The 11180-nt window shown below is 43.8% G+C and overlaps 1 long non-coding RNA gene across 1 annotated transcript in view; it reads right to left on the reverse strand.

Annotated features, from left to right (window-relative positions):
* LOC122392746 overlaps positions 1 to 7827 on the reverse strand; it is a 42573-nt gene extending 34746 nt beyond the window's left edge. Inside the window, exon 1 of the long non-coding RNA XR_006258574.1 lies at positions 7612 to 7827. This is a non-coding gene — a long non-coding RNA (uncharacterized LOC122392746). The remainder of the gene's footprint in view (positions 1 to 7611) is intronic.
* Positions 7828 to 11180: the final 3353 nt, after the last annotated feature.

The raw sequence follows: 11180 nt of genomic DNA on the forward strand, positions 1-11180 counted from the left end.
GTCGTGGCCATAGACGGCGGAACGGGGAGGGCACCGGGGCACCGTACCCCCTTTGATTTTGGCATTTTAACATTAGCCCTATGGGCGTTGCATGGAAAGAATGGGACCAAAAGTCGGCAGTGCCCCCCTTAATTGAGGGTGTTCCGCCGCTTCTGGTCGTGGCGATTCGGAAACGGTAGGTAAGCCCTAAATCACAGTCCCTATGAATACTTGTTTCTTTCCACATTTGACACAAACATTACTCAGTATTGGAGCAAGGCTCTTTCCCTACGAGTAACAATTTAAGCCACTCGTGGCAATTGACAACGAAGACCTAAACAGGAATACGTTATTTTTATACTAAAAAACTTAAAACGAGTCCATCTTTGTATATTAATGCCACTGTCGTCTGGAATACGTCTATTACGGAAACGGGTAGTAGAAACCGGAATAGTGACTGATCAGACATGAGATATTTTGCAAACGAGGACAACATACCGAACACAATGCCGCAAGAACCTAACACTGCATCTAAATAAAATCAACCTGAGGAAATTAAATAATAAATGCCACAGCCTTTTCATATCACCGAATACTTCAATGGGAGATAACACGGAACTTTGGCCGCCAGGTGTCACTGTAGGCGTTCCTGCTGATTCAATTTGCGCCGGTGCCGTTCGGAGCCGTGTCGTGCGGTGAAAGTGGGTGAAATACTGAGGAAGTAGTGAGTCACATGTGTCATAATACCTAGGAAGAAAATGGCCCAGTGTTGTGTCTATGGCTGCTCGGAGAATGGTGGGTTTGTATTTTCTCGCGACAAGAGGCCGAGGAAGATAGGTACGGCTCAGGCTTGGCTCAGGCTGCAACGGATTTCATCCCACCAAACACTTGATTGTGTGTCGGAAGCATTTTACCGACGATGATTTTTTGGAATATACTGCCTGCGGTAAGTTTTTATGGTCATGCGCAGCTTTGTATCTAAGATATACCCTATCATTCGCCACCCGGTGAACTTGGAAGTCACCTACCGGCTACCACCATAAGTATCAAACGAAAAATGGGTCTGCTTTTCATGGAATATTCATGTCCTAAATGCTACATAGGTCAACAATCATTTAATCTTAGAATAATACAACTACCTTTATTTGTACAAATTATTGCATGCTTCGTAGACATCTCACATCAACATCATAGGTGAGGTACGTATACTTCATGATCCATCAAAGTTTAAGGCAAGAAAACACACTTCACAGTGCTATAAACAATGACGTGCATTGTCAAGGGCCAGACAACAGCAGAAGAGGCTGAAGAAGGGGGTTATTCCATCTGTTACTCAGGGCAAAGCACCAGCTTCAACTGCTTCAGCAATTCGTAGGCAGGCTAGGCGCAAGGAAAAGGAACATGGCCAGCTGTTGGACAGCTTGGTCAGTGCAAATAACTACAGAGCTTAGATGCTGTCCTTTACCTGCAGATAAGATGAATAGGTTTGTGCCTTGTGGCACTATTTATCTATAACTGTTTATCGTTATTGACATTTGAGCAATGGGCAGACGCTGTCAGATCCAGACAGGATAGGAGATTCTCTGTTTTGTGATTTGGATGGCAGATGTAAGGGGATCACTTCTCAGTTTGTTTTTTTGAAAGGTTTTTTATCCCACAACTCACAGACAAGTCGCAAAGGTATACTTAACTGGGCAAATTGTATGTTCAATCTAAAGTGTTTTCACCTTCTGGCAGATGCTAATTGCTCAGAACCAACCAGTGGTAATAAAAGATGTGCATAAAGTTTCTGATAATGGTCTATCTCATGCCTTGTCAGGCTGTATTCAGTATGTATGAAGCAGTTAATACAAATTTTATTGCTTTCACAGGTACAAGAATGGGCTCAACAGGCAGAGGAAATGGAGAAGAGTGCTCCACCTCCACCTGACGTTGCTGCTTATGAGGAGTGCGACACTGAAGGGGGGTGTGCTGCACCACTGCGGGGCTATCTGATGGTGCTGTCAATATCAGCACCAGGCAGGGTTCAATGTCCAAGATCTGTTAGCCTGTCGTGATGTACGTGTCATAACACCAGCGTTCCTTAAAGTGAAGTCCCAGCTCTCTCCCGCCGAACGCACTCAGTCGCTCGCTATCACGAGGGATCATATCCATGTCGGGCGTATGACTGGTCTGATCAAGACTTACTCGTTTCTTAGGGGGCAAATCGATGCCGGTTACGTACCTGTTCTTTCAGACATATTCCGTTCTGTGCGTCTCGTCTGTAGCCTGCAGAAATCGCTCATGCAGGTGGCGGGGATGTGCGCGCTCTGGGACGTTAGCATTAGCAGACTGAGCTTCACCGTCTCATGTTTATTGTACATGCCTACATTTGTGAATGGTGCATTGGAGGGCTACATGTGTATGCTGGTGCACAGTGCATTGCTTGAAAGCTGTATGTTATTTGGTAATCGGTGATATTGAATGCTTTTGAGTTTTGGAGCTTGCCTTGTCGAAGTGGTTTAGCTAGTAGGTACTCTGCTATGTTTCGATGTCAGTTCAATACACCGCTGTTGACTATCATACACTGATTCAAAAGCTATGTGTTGTATTCGCCATCGCGCAGTGACGCTCATAAGTCATGAGTTAATTGGCATGAATAGAAACGAACGAGTACTGTCTGCAGCTGGTTACAGGATACGGGCATGGTCTAAAGGAACTCCTACAGGGTGTAACGAAATTATCCGCACATCTATTTTTCGCCATATCTGTTCGCATAGTTTCTTTTCTGACGTTAGAAGCGAGAATATTGGATGAATGCGTGCCTCTGGTTTCGGCTCTCGCCTCGGCAGTGACCTGACCTTGCGATGTGACTCTTGCTCTGAGTAAGAGTCGAGTTACGGAAGGGTTCATTTGGTAGTTTTCTATCAAATGATTGAAAGCTTTGGGTTCATTTGATGGCATGGTGGCATGAGCCAGAAGCTGGTCTGTCAGCAGCTGGACATCAGCAGCAGCCAGTTGCATATCAGCCTGAGGCGCGATAATTGCTGGGACTTGGGTGACCGCGGGCGACCCGGGCGGACGCAGCCCGGGCCGTGTTCCACGGAGCGCTGCCTTGATTTCATAGTTGTCACACACTACCCCTATATCTCCAACACTATGGTAGTGTGCAACAAGTATGAAACCAAAAGCGCCAACAGCGTTGGCAGCGCTCTGTGATACCCGGCCCCGGCCGTGACAGCAAATGGATCGGCAGTAACGCCCTTGCTGCCACATGGTGGCCATTATTGAAAGCTTTGCTCTGTGCTCTCCCATTAACTAGATGATCTTTTTTCAACGAGCAAATGTATTATGCATTGTTTGGCGAATCGTAAACAAAACGCATACTCTTCACAGCCACGATGGCTAGGAACACATAACGGCTTGTCTGTCTGCCCCTGAGACACTGAACGTACACCGATTTTCAGCTAAATCGAAAGACCCCGCCGTTTACCGTTAAAATGTTAATTGGCCGTTAATTCGTTAACGGTGCAAAATACCACCCCTAAGAGGTACATTTTCGGAATAAGCGCATCGAGGAGGCCCTGTACACCGATTTTCAGCCAAATCGAAAGACCCCGTCGTTTCCCGTTAAAATGTTGATTGGCTGTTTACTCGTTAAAGGGACAGTATCATCGAAAAAAAAATCCATGTATGGAGCTGATTTTTTTTTTACTAGCATTTCTTATTTTTCTGAATCAGAAAAACATAGTTCGAGGACCGAACTCGGTGAAAAATATTGCAACCACATTTCATTTTCATGATTCATTTTCATGAGCGAACCACCACTATACAAGCATGGCCGCCAGTTTGGAAGCATGCAAAATTACTACAGAACTGGCGCAAATAATACATTATTGACGCTACGCTTACGCGGTCGTTCTTCTGATTGAGTTGTCCTTAGGGAGAGGTAGCCTTAGGTATTGCCTATAAAAATATAACGTGACAATTGGAGGGAGTGACAATTGGACGTGACAATTGACAATGGGAGAAAATATCACGTGACAATCACGTGATAAACGTCATACATTGGAGGGAGATTGTGATTCAAGCTGGAGGAATTCCTTTGTTGAGCCGCTAGAATCCGAAGGAAACAGCGGAAATTGCCTACGACTATTTAATGAATTTAACGGTGATGAATAAGTGCGAAAAACGTTTTGGCTTTATAAAATTTGATGAAATGACCAGGGTAAAAGTTTTATTACTGGCGGTCAATTCAAAACGGCGCAAACATTTAAACAGTGAAGATAGTGAAGCACGATTCAAAGTGTGGTACACCTTTCGTACTTTGAGCGGCGATAGCGGGATAACGGTGTGGAGCTTCGAGGATCGGTCTTCAGTTCCCGGACCAGAAAGGTGGGGCCTATGCAATGTCAAATTTCATCAAAATGGTGATACTGTCCCTTTAACGGGGCAAAATACCGCCCCAAAGAGGTACATTTTCGGAATCAGCGCATCGAGGAGGCCCTGTACACCGATTTTCAGCTAAATCGAAAGACCCCACCGTTTCCCGTTAAAATGTTAATTAGTCGTTAACTCGTTAACGGTGCAAAATACCACCCCAAAGAGGTACATTTTCGGAATCAGCGCATCGAGGAGGCCCTGTACAGCGATTTTCAGCTAAATCGAAAGACCCCGCCGTTTCCCGTTAAAATGTTAAGTAGTCGTTAACTCGTTAACAGTGCAAAATACCACCACAAAGAGGTACATTTTCGGAATCAGCACATCAAGGAGGCCCTGTTTACCGTTTTTCAGCCAAATCGAAAGACCCCGCCGATTTCCGTTAAAATGTTAATTGGTCGTTAACTCGTTAACGGTGCAAAATACCACCTCAAAGAAGTACATTTTCGGAATCAGCGCATCAAACAGGCCCTGTATACCAATTTTCAGCTAAATCGAAAGACCCCGCCGTTTCCGGTTGAAATGTTAATTAGCTGTTAACTCGTTAACGGTGCAAAATACCACCCCAAAGAGGTACATTTTCGGAATCAGCGCATCGAGGAGGCCCTGTACACCGATTTTCAGCTAAATCGAAAGACCCCGCCGTTTCCCGTTAAAATGTTAATTGGTCGTTAACTCGTTAACGGTGCAAAATACCACCCCAAAGAGGTATATTTTCGGAATCAGCGCATCGAGGAGGCCCTGGATACCGATTTTCAGCCAAATCGAAAGACCCCGAAATATGCTGCTGTGAGGCTGATATTCGTTGCTGCTGAATTGACAGACGTCGCCGAAACCTTGCATTTGTATCAGATGCGTCATGTTGGCTTACATGTGACTTAGTTTGCATTCTGTTCGCGAACCTGTCAGTAAGATTATCAGCACTAATTATCGCACAGGATTGGTTTTTATGGTCGTCAACGTTGGTTTTAAGTGTCGTCATTTTAGCCAAATATTCGTGCTGATTGGTGGTATTGTGCCAACTGACAAAATTGCGAACAGAGTGATATTTCACTTTAGAAATGTATTTTGATTGTGCGTTCTGTGGTCGTTGACACGCATTATTATGGTCAGATTATGGTGATAGAATGTTACATAGGGTGAAGGCTTAGGTTAGGTTAATTTATTTCTGAAGCTTACTGTTTTGTGTCAAACTTTTCATCTATGCTTATCTATTTGATAAGCACAGCCCACAGGTATGAAATATTTAGTGATAAAACCTAAAAGTACAGTGGCGGATCCAGGGGGGGGGGGCGAAATCAGCATTTGCCCCTCCCAAACGGCATAATTTTAACATTACGCCTATGGACGAGGCATGGAAAGAATCGATAAATTGTTATGGTTTGCCCCCCCCCCCCCATAAAAACTCTGAGCTGCCTCCGCCACTGCAAAAGTATGATGAATGTTATGATTTTTTTGCTTCATACTTTCATGTTACATGTTAAGATTTTTTGGAACACTTTCAATATGATTCACTTGGTATGCTTAAGAAGTGTGAAGTGATTAACTTTCATATCATGCTCACTGTCTCAGCGGAATAATATGTTCTTAACAGAGCACTTTCAATGTTTTTAGCATCTGGAATTCAAAAAGATGTCCTAATTTATTGATATCTTCACTTTCTTGATATATCTCAATTATCTGCTTCTGTATGATACATATTTTGTTTATTTTCATGTGTTTTAGGCTGATTCTTAATTTTCCAATGTTGGGGTTGTAGTTTTGCCATTGGGGTTGTACCTACTTATAAAAATTGGGGTTGTAGCTACAACCACCACAGTATATAAAGTTCCGCATGTGCCTGAGACCCCCAGAAAGCCAATATTTTCCGATTTGGCAGAGTTTTCAAAGAATGAGGTCTAGCTCAGTATCTAGGAAAGTCAGAGCAAAATGGAAAAAAGCAGCTGATAGCTGAGGAAATTTCCTTTCGAATAGCTGCCAACAGATTTCAGCTATTTTTGATATTTGAGGCGCTAGGAGTCAAAAATCTAAAAGCATATTTTTTAGTAACATCACTTTTGCGTCAATAACTTCTGAACCGTTAGTGATAGCCTGAAACGGTAAACACTGTTGCAGTTCTCTAATAAATGCGAAACAAATGGTTTGTATTTTGACCTACTAAGGTCACTCTCAATTTTGACCTCAGGTCACGGTTGACCTGACCTGAGCAAGTATAGGCGAGTAACATATCATTCGATACGTCATGACTCGGGAAACATGTTGTTATATAAAGGAGTGTTTTATCATATTTGTTTTACTTTTTATCATTATATGAAGACGATATGAATGTTTCATGCATATAAGTTCTCATTTTACCCCAAACATGTTAGTTTGAATCGTTTCCCCATTGACCGTAATGGTAAGCATTGGTGACCTCAGGTCATGACCTGTCAAGGATATAACAAAAACCGAAACATATGTTGCACATATCGGTAAGCTTATTTGAACCTGGAAGTTTGAACATATTTGCTCGAAAACGCTTGCTGTGGTGAGGGGACAAACTTTTTTTAATGACCTAAATTTAGGTTGACCTGGTGACCTGACCTGAGGTCAGATCAACTCAAAATTTTCAGAAATGTTGCGTAAAAGCCTTTTAGGAAGTCAGAAAATTTGAGCTTCCTAGCTCAAAGCGCTCAAAGCGTTTGGGAGAAATAACCAAAAAACCTCAGGGGGGCTCCTGAGGCCCCCCCCCCCCGGCCAGGAATAGGGTTGAGCCATTGTCAAACCTTTTGCATTGCAAACAAAGCTGTCCTTCAGCGACCTTCAAGGGTCCTAAATGTGGTCGCACGACTCAGTTTTCCATCTCTCTCTGTCCATTTTCAACCGATATAGTTGGGTCCACAAGGCTCCACATGATACGGAGTGAGAGTCAAACCCCCGGTGTCGCACGGAGCTATGGCCTTTAGCCCAGCACATTTCCCGAGCGGAATGAATTTCACAGCCAATCATCTTCACATGAGAGAGCGGAAAATCATACCCACCCGGAGACTGCAGTAAAATGAATGAAATATTGGCCACAGATTGATGAGGTAGCCCGCTCTTCGTTAATATTTCATTATTCATATATTTTGCGGTACAGAAGATTACCGAAAGGCCGCAGTTCCTTTCCATAAAAGCTTACTGCAGATTGCGCAACTAGGCAATGCAGAAAATTGGGCCCACATTTCACGTTACCTTTCATGGTTGCCAGAAGCCATTCATCCAATTCTTGCGAGGACAATAATAAGCCATGGAATAAATATTATCAAATGTACCGGTTTTCCAATTTCACCGTTAAATGGTATGCTGAAAATGCTTCTGTATTTCATGATGAAGTCGCAAACTATTCACCTATTTAATTATCTTAATTAATATAACTAATATCAAAACTTCTTAATCATTTAAGCGTTACTGTTTCGTCTGCAAGCACTTGTGACTGACAGCTGACACGACTTTTGTTGACCGGCCGCCGTCCTCCGGCGGGGCGGGCGGCTGTGCCCCGGGGCGCCCGCGCTCCTCGCCCGCTGATTGGCTGGTGCCAGGTGTCAACCGGGTCACGTGATCACCGCTTGACGACAGGCGGCGCTGGAGTGCCGGCCTTATTGAGTGATCCATAGTTACAAAAAAAGCAATAATGACGAATGAGCTTACCGGAGCGCAAATGTTAGAAACAGTGACGGAAGCGTGGCTCCTTGTCGATGCTGGGAGCTTCCGTCAGTTCCAGTGACGGAAGCTCCCAGCAGGCTTGTCATTTGCCTCAGAAGTCGCATCCTAGTAGCGGGGCAGAGTGAGGCTTAGTCGGGCTTTTCAGAGTTGATCTGGTAGATATGGTAGGGATGGGGTCTTTCGGACTCCACGCCAGGCTTGACGAGGAGTTCCAGTAGGACTATTTGCGGTCATGCATGAGGTAAAGCTTAGCTTTGATCTTCGATGATCATTTGCCTCTCTCGCTAATGCCTAGCATTGATGTAGTTTTGGAGGATCATACTGGATCCATGGCATAATGCGTATCGGCAGCCGGCAATCGGACGGGGTTCAAGTTTGGCTCGATCCGAGAGATGACGTAACTTTTCCAGACAGTCGGAGCCAGACAGTCTGATGTGAAACGCTTACATTTAGGATTCTAGGGCTGGCTTGTGTCCCACTTCGCAAATGTGACCATTTCGGATCAAGTTTGTGGGCGAATCCTGTTCAGAATCAGAAATGTATCGAACCCGAACACACGATGCACACGGAATGAGTTGAGCGGTGCGCAAATGGGCACAGAAGTTTTGCTCTGCTTCATTGGACGTATTCAATTCTCATCTCATTCAAATCCAGGGGCGTATTCTCATGTGTCATAACTCATTCCCAAAGCTGAGATTATGAACTGAACCCGTCAAAGGCTGCACTCGCTTATGCGCTGTTAGACTCAGGATTTAAGCATTTGGGGTTTCGAAGTAAGCTACTTTAAAAAATATATATAATCTAATTCCGTTCTCCTCAGTTGCTGATCAGTTTACACATGTTTCCATTCAAACCTTCCTCCATTGCAGCTCGGAAAGTGCTTTATTGCAAAGGGAGCGCGCATTTCAGCATTCATCTTAAGTATAAAGGCCTGGATACACTATGCGTTTTCTTCGTGCGTTTTTTGCGTGTTTGCATGTTTTGCGTGATATCGTTCTAGAAAAAGGAACGATATTACGTTTTTGTGATGTTTTTTACCTTAAATTTTAGTTACATAAGAGTTATATTAGCTTTTGTATATAGCCAAAGTAAAATTTATATTGTTTATAACTTTTTTCCTAGAACGATATTACGCAAAACACGCAAACCTGCAAAAACGCACGCAGAAAACGCATAGTGTAGCCAGGCCTTAAGTATAGGTTTTACGTCAAAGCCCTCATATATGGTGACGGTGTGCAATGTGCATCCTCTCATGATTCCTGATCACGAAACCATATGACTTCATTGTCACTCGGTCTACACAAAGCCCCCCAGTGCCCAGTGGTGACATGTCACGCCTTAGGCGTAAACGTGCTCCAGAGGTCGGAAGTCTTCTCATTTTCTACACTCCAAACATTACGACGCAATAACCCATGGTGGGGTGAATTATAATGCACACTGCATTCTGCGTATATTGATTCTGCGTTATTTGAGTTGGTTCTGACTTTAGGAAAAATTCAGCGAGATGAGAGGTGCCCAGTTGGTGCTTAGTTGACCACCGGCGTATTACTCGTATAGCACCGGACGGAATTATTTGCGCATGCATAACTATTAGCGATTTAGCGATACAATTAGCCAATCACGTAATCGCACGATTTCCAAATAGCGGTACCTACATAAAGATTTGCTAAGTACGCTTTACACCCGAGAGGCCGAGACAACGGGCTCTTGTTCCGGTCTTATGTTGGAGTGGATGCTGTCGTTAGAATGGCCCGAGTTGATCGCCGGCGATACTGATAGGCTTGATCACTGTCGATCACGACGATTCCTGTCATTCAAACATTTACCCAGGATCCTATCCACACATTCAGGATATTCACCAGAGCAATATCGGAACGAATGCCGACCACATTATCAGGTCGGCAATTTGATTCGAGTACGGAGGACGCGGCTACATGCACTCGATGGTGCATTTCATACGTGCATGTTGGCCACCTTGCAACTCTGATTCAATATTTAAGCATATTTTTATTTAAAATAAAGCTGATGTCTAAGGGCAAAGCAGCTAAGGGGTCGGCTAGGTCTGCACAAACGGGCCAATTTCAATCAGGGCGTATCTTACCTATAACCTATGCGTGGCTCCCTTATGCGTGCGTTTGTGTGGGACTGTGGGTGCACGGGTCGGTTCAAGTGTGTGTGAGTGCAGATAATAAACACAATGGCTGTTCAAAGCGAACTGCTTGCGCTTGCTCAATGCTCACTGTAAACATGTGATAATCAACTTCCTCACAAAACCTTAATCAAAACGGTTTGCAAAATCAGTCTTTTCTAGTTCCTGCGTGAAGCACTTCAACCTCAACACCAAATGAGTCCCAGCTCAAATATTTGAACTTCAATCGATGGCAAGTTAATCAGCTAGACACGCAAATATTCCGTGGAAAACGCGAGTGGATAAAGAGACCTTATTTTGCAGCCGATCGAAAAAGCGTGCGTTCACAAGGAATGAAAGTCTTTTTACCCAGTCATACTAAACTTTCTAACTCATATTCACTAGAATTATAACGTCAGGAAAGAATCGTTCGCATAAAATAAGAACATGAAATGCGTACCTTCTGTTTCATTCAGACAAACAAACAACGTTTTAGCTGACTTGATTAGAACGCAATACCATGCATAACTGAATTTAAGAAGCTAACTATTCGTAGGTCTAGCCCGGGTCTTAGGTAGGTATATGGGTGTGCTAAGATAAATGCCTCAGAAAAGAAACAACAGGCGACTGAGGCACTTCAGAGGACTTGTTCAATGTTCAAATAGTAGCTTGCTGAACTACTATACAAACAATCCGCAAAAGCTCTGAAGTAAATCAGCATCATCATGTTTTGCGAAAATGCCGGTCTGTTCCACAAAACGCTAGTCTTTTATCTTCCTGACATATTCACAACACACAAGCCCCAACTGAACAAAGACGAACACAGTTGCGCCATTGAAGACTGCATTTAATTAAAGTGACCATCCCACCTTAACATTAGTTTTGAGTTGAGATAGCCAAAATGGGTCCCTGTCTTGCACTTACCGGTTTGAGCACTCACAAGATCGAGAAATGCCTCAAATTGAAAATA

This window comes from Amphibalanus amphitrite, unplaced genomic scaffold, assembly GCF_019059575.1.
Source record: "Amphibalanus amphitrite isolate SeventyFive unplaced genomic scaffold, NRLGWU_Aamphi_draft 000499F_arrow, whole genome shotgun sequence".
Taxonomy (NCBI): Eukaryota; Metazoa; Arthropoda; class Thecostraca; order Balanomorpha; family Balanidae; genus Amphibalanus; species Amphibalanus amphitrite.